This window comes from Lygodium microphyllum, chromosome 4 (genome assembly GCF_053477565.2).
Source record: "Lygodium microphyllum isolate KBCC chromosome 4, Lygodium_microphyllum_v1.1.10, whole genome shotgun sequence".
NCBI classification, from domain to species: domain Eukaryota; kingdom Viridiplantae; phylum Streptophyta; class Polypodiopsida; order Schizaeales; family Lygodiaceae; genus Lygodium; species Lygodium microphyllum.
In genome coordinates this window covers 29,677,976-29,689,966 of record NC_141138.1, presented here as the reverse complement: position 1 = coordinate 29,689,966, position 11,991 = coordinate 29,677,976, and positions in this window count along the sequence as shown.

Below are 11,991 nucleotides of genomic sequence, written 5' to 3'. Positions count from 1 at the left end.
ACAACTCTCGAGAAGAAATCTTGAAGAGATATGGCCTGGTTGACGAGATATGGCTGCTCCAATAGAGGTAGATAGGTGCTGTCCACAGACACAGTTATGGTAGTGACTCTGAAAAGAGGCAATTTTGAAGCTATAGTTGCCCAATCTCAATGATTGAGGTACCAAGGAGGAGCTCTAGAAGTAGAAAAACACTTTTCTAGAAGGAAGTTTAGAGAGATTTGGCCTGTGGAGAGAGATATGAAAGCTTCAAGCTAACAGGGTGCTGCTAACTATGGCTGCCAACCATGGAAGCTTCATTGAAGGTAGGAATGCAAATGAAGTTGGAGATAGGGCCCAGTACTCAAACTGAGTTGAGCTGAGATGGAAAGGAGCTGAGAGGAGTGAAAGGAGATTTAGGCCATGTTTAGCTAAGCTCTAATATCATGTTAAAATATGCGGGATCTAGAGCATGGCTATGGCGGCTTGTAATCATAGACTAAACTCATGATGACATTGACTGAAGACCACAACTGTTACACAAGTGAATTAGGTTCCAAGATGGAAGCTTGGACTCATAAACACAATCTTGTGTAGGACTGACAAGTACAAGACTAACACTAACTAATAAAGAAAAACATCATCATGTATTCATTCATCTATTCAATGTGGTAGTCAAGTACAATGCTTTATAGTTGTTGGACGGGTACAGTTTTCCCTTTCTGTGCATATGGGATTCCTATAGCCTGCATGTCTTCATCCCAAAATGCCTCATACAAATAGGCTACGTTAGGTGTGATTGCTAATATCTCAACATAAAATTGAGCTTCACATTACGTATACCAACAATATCACTACATGATCATTACCCTATCCAATTGAACTTGTGACAATGCAGTAGGTATAAAACCAATGACGATTGAGTCACATGAAAGGAAGCCTTGAATCAAGAAGCCAACACTGAGGGTAAGAGAACTAAACATCAGTCAATTGAGTCACATCAAAAGTGAAGAAGCAAGAAAGTATATAATCATCTGAACTATACTCCGATGCATTTATCTCCTCAATCTTAATAGTAGTTGGCCATCATCAAAAGATTTGGTATTATCCTACACTTTCCCTTTCCCTTTTTCACTCTTATCATTGTGCATTGGCACTGAGGCCTTATTTGATCCTATTGTTCACAATAATGACAAGTAAGAGAGAACTTAGGACCTTGAGATTTATTGCATGATTACCCATGAGACTTAGGCCCTTATTGGGCTATGAGTCTCTATTACAATGGTCATTATTCCCTTTACTATCATGTCTACCTGTAACTATAAGTGCATGAGAAGTACATGCTACATCAATGTTTTTCTTATTCACTTCTTTTGTAAGCAAGACTCTCTCTACATCAAAGCATTTAAAGCCATCTTTAAGGAGATTTGTACTCATAGCTATATGGAAGGTATTCCAAGACTCAGGTAGTGTGACAAGAAAGAATAAAGGCTTAATGCTATTCTCAAACTTAATTCCTTGCAAGGGTAAGCTAGCTAAAAATGGAGTGAAACTTATTCAAATGAGTGGAGATAGGAGTGCCCTCCATCAAATGAAGGTTTGCAAGCTTCTTTAGCCAATACAACTGTGAGGCAAGACTTTGCTTATCATAAACATCACATATCTTTTAACATAAATAAGTAAACCTACTTAGATAAAGACAAGTTAATGGTGGACTTACGTAGCTCATCCTTCCCAATCCACTATATACGCCAATATTTTGGCTTTATTCCCTTGGTTTTCAATGGCCTAGCTTACTTGTTTTGCACCATGTTGGTTAGTGGAGAGCAGAGTATTGAGAGACAAGGTGAGAGATTGTCACCAAAGTGAGTTGCAGCTTGTAAAAGAATAGAAGTTCATCCCAAGTCTTGCTTGTTGTGCATTTGGCTCAACATTTTGGTTTTGTTATTGGGACCAAGGACGATACAACTACCAAGGTTCTCACACTCCTATTGTGTGGCTAAATAGGAGGCTTGTGCATGGGCATAGATGGGATCAATGGATTGTTGATTGTATGCGTTCCAAAACCTATTTGGCTAGGTTAGGAAGGGCAAATAAAAAGGAACTGATTTGTTGGATTGAGATTGAAGCAACAAGAATTGTTAGGTAGGGAAAAACACAAATGTCAGACTCTGAAACACAATAAAAACTCAAAAAAATCACAAAAATCCTAAACTTAAAACACAAACATGAAACATAAAACTCAAAACTCAAGGCTATTTTTGTTAGATCTATTGTGTAGTTTTCTTGAAAGAAAAAGGTGCATTTGGCTTTGTTTAAAATATAACATGACTTACATCTTGCTCTTATGGTCTTCATGTCAATCATTAGGGTTGAAGGGGATGAAGAGGTATAGCTCACTCTTGGGGTCTTCTCGTCAACCCTTAGGGTTAGTGAAGGGTGACAAGAAGAAGAAGGTGAAGAAAAAGTTGTGGAGGTGGAGAAGAAGAAGAAAGATAAGAAGAGTAAGGAGTAGAAGGAGGAAGAGAGAAGAAGAAGAAATAGTGGAGGTAGAGAAGAAGAGTAAGGAGTAGAAGGAGAAAGGTAGAAGATGAGAAGAAGATGGAGTGAAGGAGGAGAAGAGAAGAGTTAGAAGAGGCAGAGAAAGAAGAAGTAACATAGAAGAATAAGAGAAGGCTAAGAATGTAACAAAAGAAGATGGAAGGGGCATAAGAGGCGAGGAGGAGAAGCGGATAGAAGATAGAAGAAGGGAGAGGAAGGAGAGAAGAAAAAGAAGTAGTGGTTTGGAGGTAGAAGAAGAAGAGTTAGAAGGATAGAAGAAGAGTACAAAGAGAAAGAAGAGCATGGTAGAAGAAAAGAATAGGAAGGAGTAAGAGGAAAAAGAAGAGGTAGAGAAAGAAGACGAAGCAGAAGGAGGTAGGAAGAAGGAAAAAGAATAGAATGAGATACTAGAGGAAAGAGGAGAAGAAGTGGAAGAATAAGTGGGAGGAGTAGAAGAAGAATATATATTTTTACTTTTATTTAAAAAACCAAAATAAAAACAAGTCAGCTAACCTATAGGAGGACATCTCTCTCTCTCTCTCTCACACACACACACACACACACACACACACACTCTCTCTCTCTCTCTCTCTCTCTCTCTCTCTCTCTCTCTCTCTCTCTCTCTCTCTCTCTCTCTCTCACACAGCACCGTATTTTCAGTTTCCAGTTTTTAGCTTTTCATTTAGCACTTTTATTTTGGATAACTGGACCTCATCAGTTGTATCACATTTGTCTCATAGGCCAGTTTTGGTCTTTAGAAGACGTTAATATAACTTTCTTTCTTTCTTTCTTTCTTTCTCTCTCTCTCTCTCTCTCTCTCTCTCTCTCTCTCCCTCCCTCCTTGCGTTTTGGCTAGCAGCATCTCGACAGCGGGCAACAGGACATAAGATAAGATTTTTTTTCTTTAATTTTATTTTCTTCTTTGTTTCTATTGTTTTGTTTCTTTTCTTTTCTTCTTTAAATTTCTTTTTTTTCCCCATTCACACACACACACACACACACACAAATTACACATATACACACAAAAACACAAACACATTAATATCCACGTGCCTATTTACACATCCAAACACGAACCCATTCACACACCTACCACCAACACCCACACATTCACATGCATTAAAATTCACACGTATCCATTCACCCTTATAAACACAATCACACTCTTTCACTAACACACCCCCACACACACCCTTACACACACACACACACACACTCTCTCTCTCTCTCTCTCTCTCTCTCTCTCTCTCTCTCCACATTCTCACTCACACACTAATATTAACCTTCGTACACATGTATAAGACTACACATTAGAACTTACACACATGCACTCACCCTCACACACCATAAACTAACCACACGCATACAAATACATAAATCTCATTCATCCACTAATAACACACTCACTCACCTAAAACAAATCCACGCCCTATACACATTTATTCTCGTACCCCATAGTCTTGGGGTAAAAGGCCTCTGGGCCTACCCGTGTATACTGTGACCGCCCATTCTTTATTCATATATAATATGATAGTGCAATAAGGCTATTAGTTCAGTTGGACAGCACCTACATTGTGTGCGCTCTTCTCTCCCGCATCTTCCTCTTCTCCTTCTCCACTGCCATTGCATCCCCTTCAACTGGTATCAGAGCGGGTCTTCAAGAGCTCACCCCGGACTTCCACATGAGGTATGAGATCTCATTCTCACTCAGTTTTCAGCTCAACAGGGTTTTCACAGGTTGTGGGCAGCCATAGCTCACACCTTTTGGAGCTTCCTTCACCTGGATCTTGCTTCTAGCCTATCAAGGCTTGTTGAGGCTTGGTGTAGGCCTTCTTTGGCCCCCATTTGTGCCCCCTTTGGGCCCCATTGTTGACACGTGGGACAGTAGAACCCCTTAGCTAGCTCACGTTTTTTTTTGCACCTGTTTCAAAATCTGGCCCAAAAATCACTCTTTTTGTCATATCTCGGGCATTCGGAACCCAATTCAAGCAAGATAAGAGTCTAACTTGGGGTTTTGGCACGCTCCGGACGTGATGGTGATGTCGGATTTGCCAAATTATGATGACATAATATTTTGCAATAGATTTCAGGTCTGAGACAACATGTATTTGTATGTCTATGGCTTATGTGATGCTTCTACTGATGTCTATTGATACCGGATCACTTGTGGATGTTATGCCTCTTATGTGAGACACATTTGGAGTTGATTTAGCTCAGACATTGACTGTTTTGAATAATCCCAAATCTGTCCAAAACAGGGCAGCCACTTGTTACTTCAATTTCATGCTTACAAGTCTTGGCATTTGATGCCCGATTATGCCCAGTTGGTGCCTATACATACGAGAACGTATGCCTATGGTTTGCATATGGATTTGAGCTTAGATTGAGCACTAATTTGCTCAGTTTAGAGAGGTTATATGTTGCTGGAAACTTCAGGGCTGAAACTATTTATGCTACAGTTGGGTTATGCCTATTGGTCACGGGGTGCTCCTGGCTACTCGGTATGATGTCATGATGTATTTGGACTAGGCCACATGTCTTGTTTATGCTCCGGAATGCTTTTAAGCTGAGATTAGAGTTTGATTTGGGTTTGACTATCACTTCTTTGCAGCTGGCATTTCATCTATGACATGGTTTATGCCTAGACTACCCAGTACATGGGTTATGATGTCTTGGTGAATGCTGTGTGCTTTGGCTGTGGATGGCAATTGTTTGAGCTCGTCTCGACATTCATTTGAGTATTCCCTTGAGCAGTTGGACATTGACTTGGCTTTTTCCATTACGACTTGGCTTTTTCGGTTACAACTTTGGATGCTATATGGGATTTGCTGCTCCGATTATGGATCTTGGCTATTGCTCATTTGCATTTGATATACGGGATAATTACTGATCAATGGACTTGGATACTGCTTGGGATTTACAGTTATGGCTTTCTTGCTCCTCTATTGTCTAGCTTCTATGCTAGTTGGGCTCCTGTTGCCTGTCCATATTAGAGAGCAGATGCTATGTATGCTTACCCATCTATGCACATGGTCTACTGTTGTATACCTTACAGAGCCACTTATTTGGATGTTGTTGTATAGATGTTTGGGCTTCACCTGGAGCTTGACTCTTGCAGGATGCTTTGCCAGTTGTCGGTCTTTACTTGACTTGGATGTTCCTTGGTGGCATGATGTACTGCAGAGCTATGCGTATGCATATGGTTATGGGCCGATTTCATGGCTGAATATCATATGCTCTTATGATAGATGTCTTATGCTTGGTTATGTCATGCAGTTGGCTACGACTCTTCTTCATGTGGGAGCTTTTGCATCCTTGATTGATGCCTTTATGTCCTCTCATCCATTGAGGTTTCATGAGCATTTGCAGCATGCTTCTACCACTAATGTACTAGCAGATGATTGTCTTTATGAGCAGGTTCCCTATGTTGGGACAGCCCTCGACTGCTTGAGCTCCGTGGATGCTATGGATAGCCCTATTCATGATAACTTGGATTCTTTGTCATCTCCTACAGGTTCTTCTACTTCAGATGTTGTTTGCTTCCATTGTGGGAAGCTTGGGCATGTTCAAAGGCAATGCTTTAGACGGATTAGAGAGCAGCAGAGACAAAGATGAACTCGACATGAGCAAAGAGTCAGCGATGCAGCAGGTATTACCACTCTTTCTAGTGGTGAGGTACATGCAGTTACCCATGATGATGCAGTTGAGCATGTCCTCCTGTCATCTAGTTTCCCTACAGTTTACTTGCTCAATGATCAGGCCCATGCCTTTGATTGGCTTTTCAACTCTATGGCATCTTGTCATGTTACCCCTCATAGAGCATGGTTCTCTTCTTACAGGGAGGTTGATGGATATATTGATCTAGGTCTTGAGCAAACTTATGCTATTGTTGGTACATGGAACATACACCTAGCTTTGCCTAATGGGACTTCTCTTCTACTCAGGGATGTTCTACATGTTCCCATGCTTAGTAAGAGCCTGATTTCTGTCAGTTAGTTGCATTATGCAGGTTACTCTGTTTCTCTTCAGGATAGGTCATGGAAGATTTGACATGGTTGCTTGGTTTTGGCCAGAGGTTCTCGAGTTGGTTCTCATTACCCAGTGCATGTCTCTCATGTGGGAGATTCTAGGGTTGCAGTTATCCGAATACCACATGCATTGTTATGGCATTATCGCCTAGGCCATATGCACCACAGAGAGATGGAGATCTTGTCTCGTTCAGACTCATTGCTGCCTCCCATGTCACTTACAGATCTTAATGCTTGCCCTGATTGTACTCTTGGTCCTTGCAGAGCCCCCTTGGCTTATGGCGATCGTATGAGGCATGCTCCTCTAGATCTTGTCGATTGTGTAGTATATGGACCTATGCCTTCCCAGTCACTTGGTAGAGCGTCGTATTTTGTGACCTTTATTGATCATGCTACCCATCGTGTTTGGGCTTTTCCCTCGGTGCAAATTGAGGATGCTGCAGTTATGCTTGACAGGTTTATGGATTCTGCTGGTAGCAAGCCTAGATGCTTGCAGATGGATTATGAGAGTCATGCTCTCTCTCCTAGCTTTTGGACCTCTTGTCAGCAATATGGCATTGATTTCTTGTACCCACAGTATTACGGGATTGCTCATAGCATGTGTCTGACCTTACAAGCAAAGGTTGCTTCTATGCTTACCACATCTCGGTTGTCTTATGGATTTTGGGCTGAGGCCCTTATGACATCAGTCTATTTGGTTAACAGGACGTCGTGCTTGACCTTGGATGGTATTACATCCCATGAGGCATGGACTGGCATGCAACCCTCCTATGATTACTTGAGGATGTTTGGCTGCCAAGCATCTATACGTATGCCACATGAACCTATGTCACGTAGATGTATCCTCCTTGGTTATGGAGATGGTGACTTTAAGGCCTACCGATTATGGGATTTGGATGCCCAGCATGTCATATGCAGCCGTCATGCTATCTTCTATGAGGTGCAGACTATGGATTCTACAGGTTTATGTTGAAAATGAGGCACTTATTGGCCCAGATGATGTAGCTATGCATAGCAGTCAGGGTCAGGATGTTGGTGGTCAGTTGCTAGACCCCTTGCAAGCTCATGAGAGCTGTTTTCTTGTAGTTTTGCAGGCTAGAAAGCTAGCCATATGTCAATCTTCTGCTTCGCTGAGGCCACATGTAGTCTTGAGACCCCATTGGACAAGTGTCCGGGATGTTGGTCCTCTTTCAGTGATTGACTCTGGAGAGTTTGACTACTCTCCGCTGTCTTATATGTGCCACGCTGATGCTATGCGCGACTCTGATGCTTTACATCTATGCACTGATGAGTTATGCTTGCTTCATGAGAAGCATTCTTGGATTGCTCCATTGTATGGAGCTGCGGGATCGCTTATCTCCTGGACGTCATGGACTCGGGGATGCTTGACTCTTCTTCTGCAGAGATTCTCGACACTTCTTGCACAACTCGCTTTCTGATTAGGCGTTGGGTGAGATGTTATGATTCCTCACCTTGTCTTTTTTTTCTTTTCTTTGTTTTCACTCCCTAGCCACATTGGCCTTTTAGTGGGAGGTTTTTGGGGTAAAAGGCCTTTGGGCCTACCCATGTATACTGTGACCGCCCATTCTTTATTTATATATAATATGATAGTGCAATAAGGCTGTCAGTTTAGTTGGACAGCACCTACATTGTGTGTGCTCTTCTCTCCCGCATCTTCCTCTTCTCCTTCTCCACTGCCATTGCATCCCCTTCACATAGTTCACCTCTAGACCTCATTCACACACCACCTAACTCCCACAGCTTGCACCACCACTTTTTACTTTCACCACCTAGGTTTACGTCACCTACCTCTACCTTGCTTAGGTTTGCACCACCTAGTTGCACTACCTACCTAGTTGCACCATCATCCTTGCACCACCTAGGGCTTGCACTAAGCTTGCACAGCCTACCTTGCCCTATGTATCTTGCATCACTTAACTTGCACAACCTAGTTGTACCACCTCATGACTTGCACCACCTAGATGACTTTGCACTTGCATCACGTAGGTCACATTGCACTTGCACCACCCACAAACCTATGACTTGCACCACCTAGATGACTTTGCACTTGCATCACGTAGGTCACATTGCACTTGCACCACCCACAAACCTATGACTTGCACCACCTAGATCACTTTGCACTTGCAGCACCTAGGTCACATTGCACTTGCACCACCCACTTGTACCACTTAGGCTTATGCATGCACTACCTATTCATGACTTGTACCACTTGCCACCCTCACAATACCACACACACATTACTCCCACATGCACCCAAGTACATCTATGCATGTACATGGTCTCATCTGCCATTTATTACATTTCATCTTGGTGTTTGGTCTTGTAATGTATAAGGGTATTCTTACATTATGCTTCCACATGCACACCTTGCTTTTTGAAAGGTTGAAAGTCTGATTTTACCACCACACCCTATTTTGTGTTGGAGATCAAAATATCGTGTCTTGAGAACTTGTCTTTTTATCAACTATCCTTGCAAGAACATCTAGGGTGCCTTAAAAGTTAAAAAGAACAAGCTTGTGTCAATAAAACCTAGAAACACCTTCTCACATTATACAACCCAATCCATAGAAAAAAATATAGCACTCCTTGGCCTCAACTCAAAGATCAACTTGACCTTGTTGTATGCTCTTGCAAAACGGCAAGGTGATTCCCTCTCCTCCTTGAGAAGGGACCCCTAGCTCGAATCCTATCCAAACAAGGTCCAACCCTAAATCTTCTCTTGTCACAAGTTCAATCCTAGAAACCACATCCCTCAAAGATCCCATTGACCAAGTAATTGACCTAGTCAACCACGAGACCTTAGTTCGCCAAGCTAACACAATGGACGAGGCCATGTTTTTAGACTCTCTTCCACAAGATGTTCAAGAGTTCTTAGACAACTACCATTAAGCCAACACTTTGATTATGCTCGACTCTCCCCTCGCCATTTAGAGGAAAAACTTATGGCCCTTAAAGATCAAGGAACCAGTACTTTTAGCAAGATCCTCTAACACACCATGGACACAAAGCAAGAACTTTTAAACATGCAATTCAAACTACATGGGTTCAAGAATATGTTGTTGAACACGGGAACGTGTGGACCAACTAACACCCTAATAGACCTCGTCCAATGTAGACTCTTTGATCACACAGATGGATAACACACCTGCCCTAGCAAGACAAACCTAGAGTACCCCTAGTGGTTAAGGAAAATGATAAGGTTCGTGCATTGGAGATGACCCATACATCTTCATAGAGCAAATTGAGCGAGTTTGTGAGGCGAATAACCTTCTAGGCAATGCCAAGTAGGCTCAAGCCTTTAGGCTCTACATGGGTGAAAAGGGTCGTACTTGGTTTATTGGCCTTGATGTAGGTGAGAAGGCTTCCTTTGCAGCTCCTAAGACTCTCTTCATTAAGCGATTTGTATAGGGAGGCTATGGGGATAATTTAATTTTCTAACTCATGAACATCAAGCAACACGATGAAGAGAGCATGCAAGACTATGTATCTAGATTGAGAGGACTATATGAGCGAATCCCATTAGCAGAAAAACCAGTACTAAAGAGGTTACAAAGGCTTTCATCAAGGGTACCCATGACAAAAAGATCTATGAGGCACTCGCTAGCGATTCTATGCTAGATCAAACAAATCTCAATGGAGTATTAGATGAAGTGATTTGAAGTGATTTGAATAGAAGATCTACACAAGGAGAGAACTCGAGACAAGAAAGAAAAGGGCCTAGAATCCAAAAACCAATCTAATAGAGGAAAACTGGAGATTGGCACCATCCAAACTCAGGATCTCATGGCTAGTGTGATGAAACAACAAGGGCTCTTGAAAATGATCGACTCATTTAAGCATACTTGATAGCACCATTAAAATGTGTAGTGCATACATTGCAGCAGTGACTTGCCATTTGAATGCTCTCAACAGAGCAAGACCTACACAAATTGTGGGCAGTTTGGTCATGAGGAACCTACAAGTTGAGCCCCCTAGTGGCTTCCCTATGTTGTAACTTATGCAAATTGTGGGCTCCCATATCCCCAACCACAACGAATGGCTCTTCCCTCTCCCCCAAATCAAAGACCTACAGCTCCTCGAGCTAACATTAACCCATCTAGCAACCCATGGCCTCCAGGCCCAATCATAACTCACCCACCTAGTGATGTCGCAATCCATTTTGCTGAAAAGCCCACCAAGGAGGATGATTGTACCGACCCCTATGTCTCATATGACGAAGAAGAAAATGCAATGCTTATGAAATATAGACTAGTCCCATGAAGTTAGGATGAGGTCAAGGGCCTGGCATAATGCAACCTTGTGAGACCCTTGCCTACTAGACTTGTGGCCAACCTGGTCACCTCTCCACATGGTGCCATCTGAAACAAGAACAATTGAAGGAAATTAGCCTCTACAAGTGTCTCCATCCCCTTGGGCATGCTCTTCAAGAACAATCCTGCCATTTGGAAAACTTTCAAGACTTGGATTGATGGAAGTAATGTGACCCAACATGTTGAGGATAATCCACAAAATCCATTGCCTAGCTCCCCACCTACTCCCATTCTTGGTGCTCTCAAAGTTTCCACGTTCTAGGAGAGTACTAAATAATATGATGTTCTACCTGCAAAAGTTCTCAATGATTCCATGAGAAGAGGCATTATCGATACATGAGCTCGTGTTAGCATAGTGAGTCAAGTACTGCTTAAGACTTGGGACAACCCTACAATTGAGCCTATCCACTTTAATCTCACCATCACCCATGGTTCTAAGGTCTAACCCCTAGTTATGTTGAAGAATTGTCCAGTGAAGATCACTGGTGTCAAGTTCTCTATCACATTGGTGATCATGAAAGGAGTTGACTATGACCTATTACTCCGCTCACCGTAGTTGCGCACATTGCGTGACTTATTGAAGATTGGGGCAATGATCTAGTTTTTTTGGGAAATCATACTGAGACTGTGTGCATTGAAATGGATAGCTGGAAGACTACCTGAGTCGACCTGGATGCTATTTCTAGCTCATTGCGAGGTGATGCCATCTATCCCCCACCACAGACGCCCTTGAACAAATATGTTCCATGTCCCGAGGATGAGCAAACTAGCTTTATATTCTTGCCACCTTGGAGGTTCCATTCACTGAGGAAGGAGAATACAAAGAATCCAATGAAGGTCCGAGTCAACACGGACTTAAAGAATGATAAACAAGGTTGATATTCGTAATGAACTTCCTTTTGTGCCATTGTTGATGATGCATATTGGCCCATCCTAAAAACCTATGCCAAGAGGCTTCCATGCACCCACTGATAAACTTGAGCTTCGTAAACTCCTCTCATTATAGAGACCAACCTTCAAGAACATGGGTGAGGCTAACCTGCTCATCTTTGAAAAGCTCATATGTCCCATATGGAAACTCAACCAAACTCCATCAAGTTTTGTTTGATTATCAC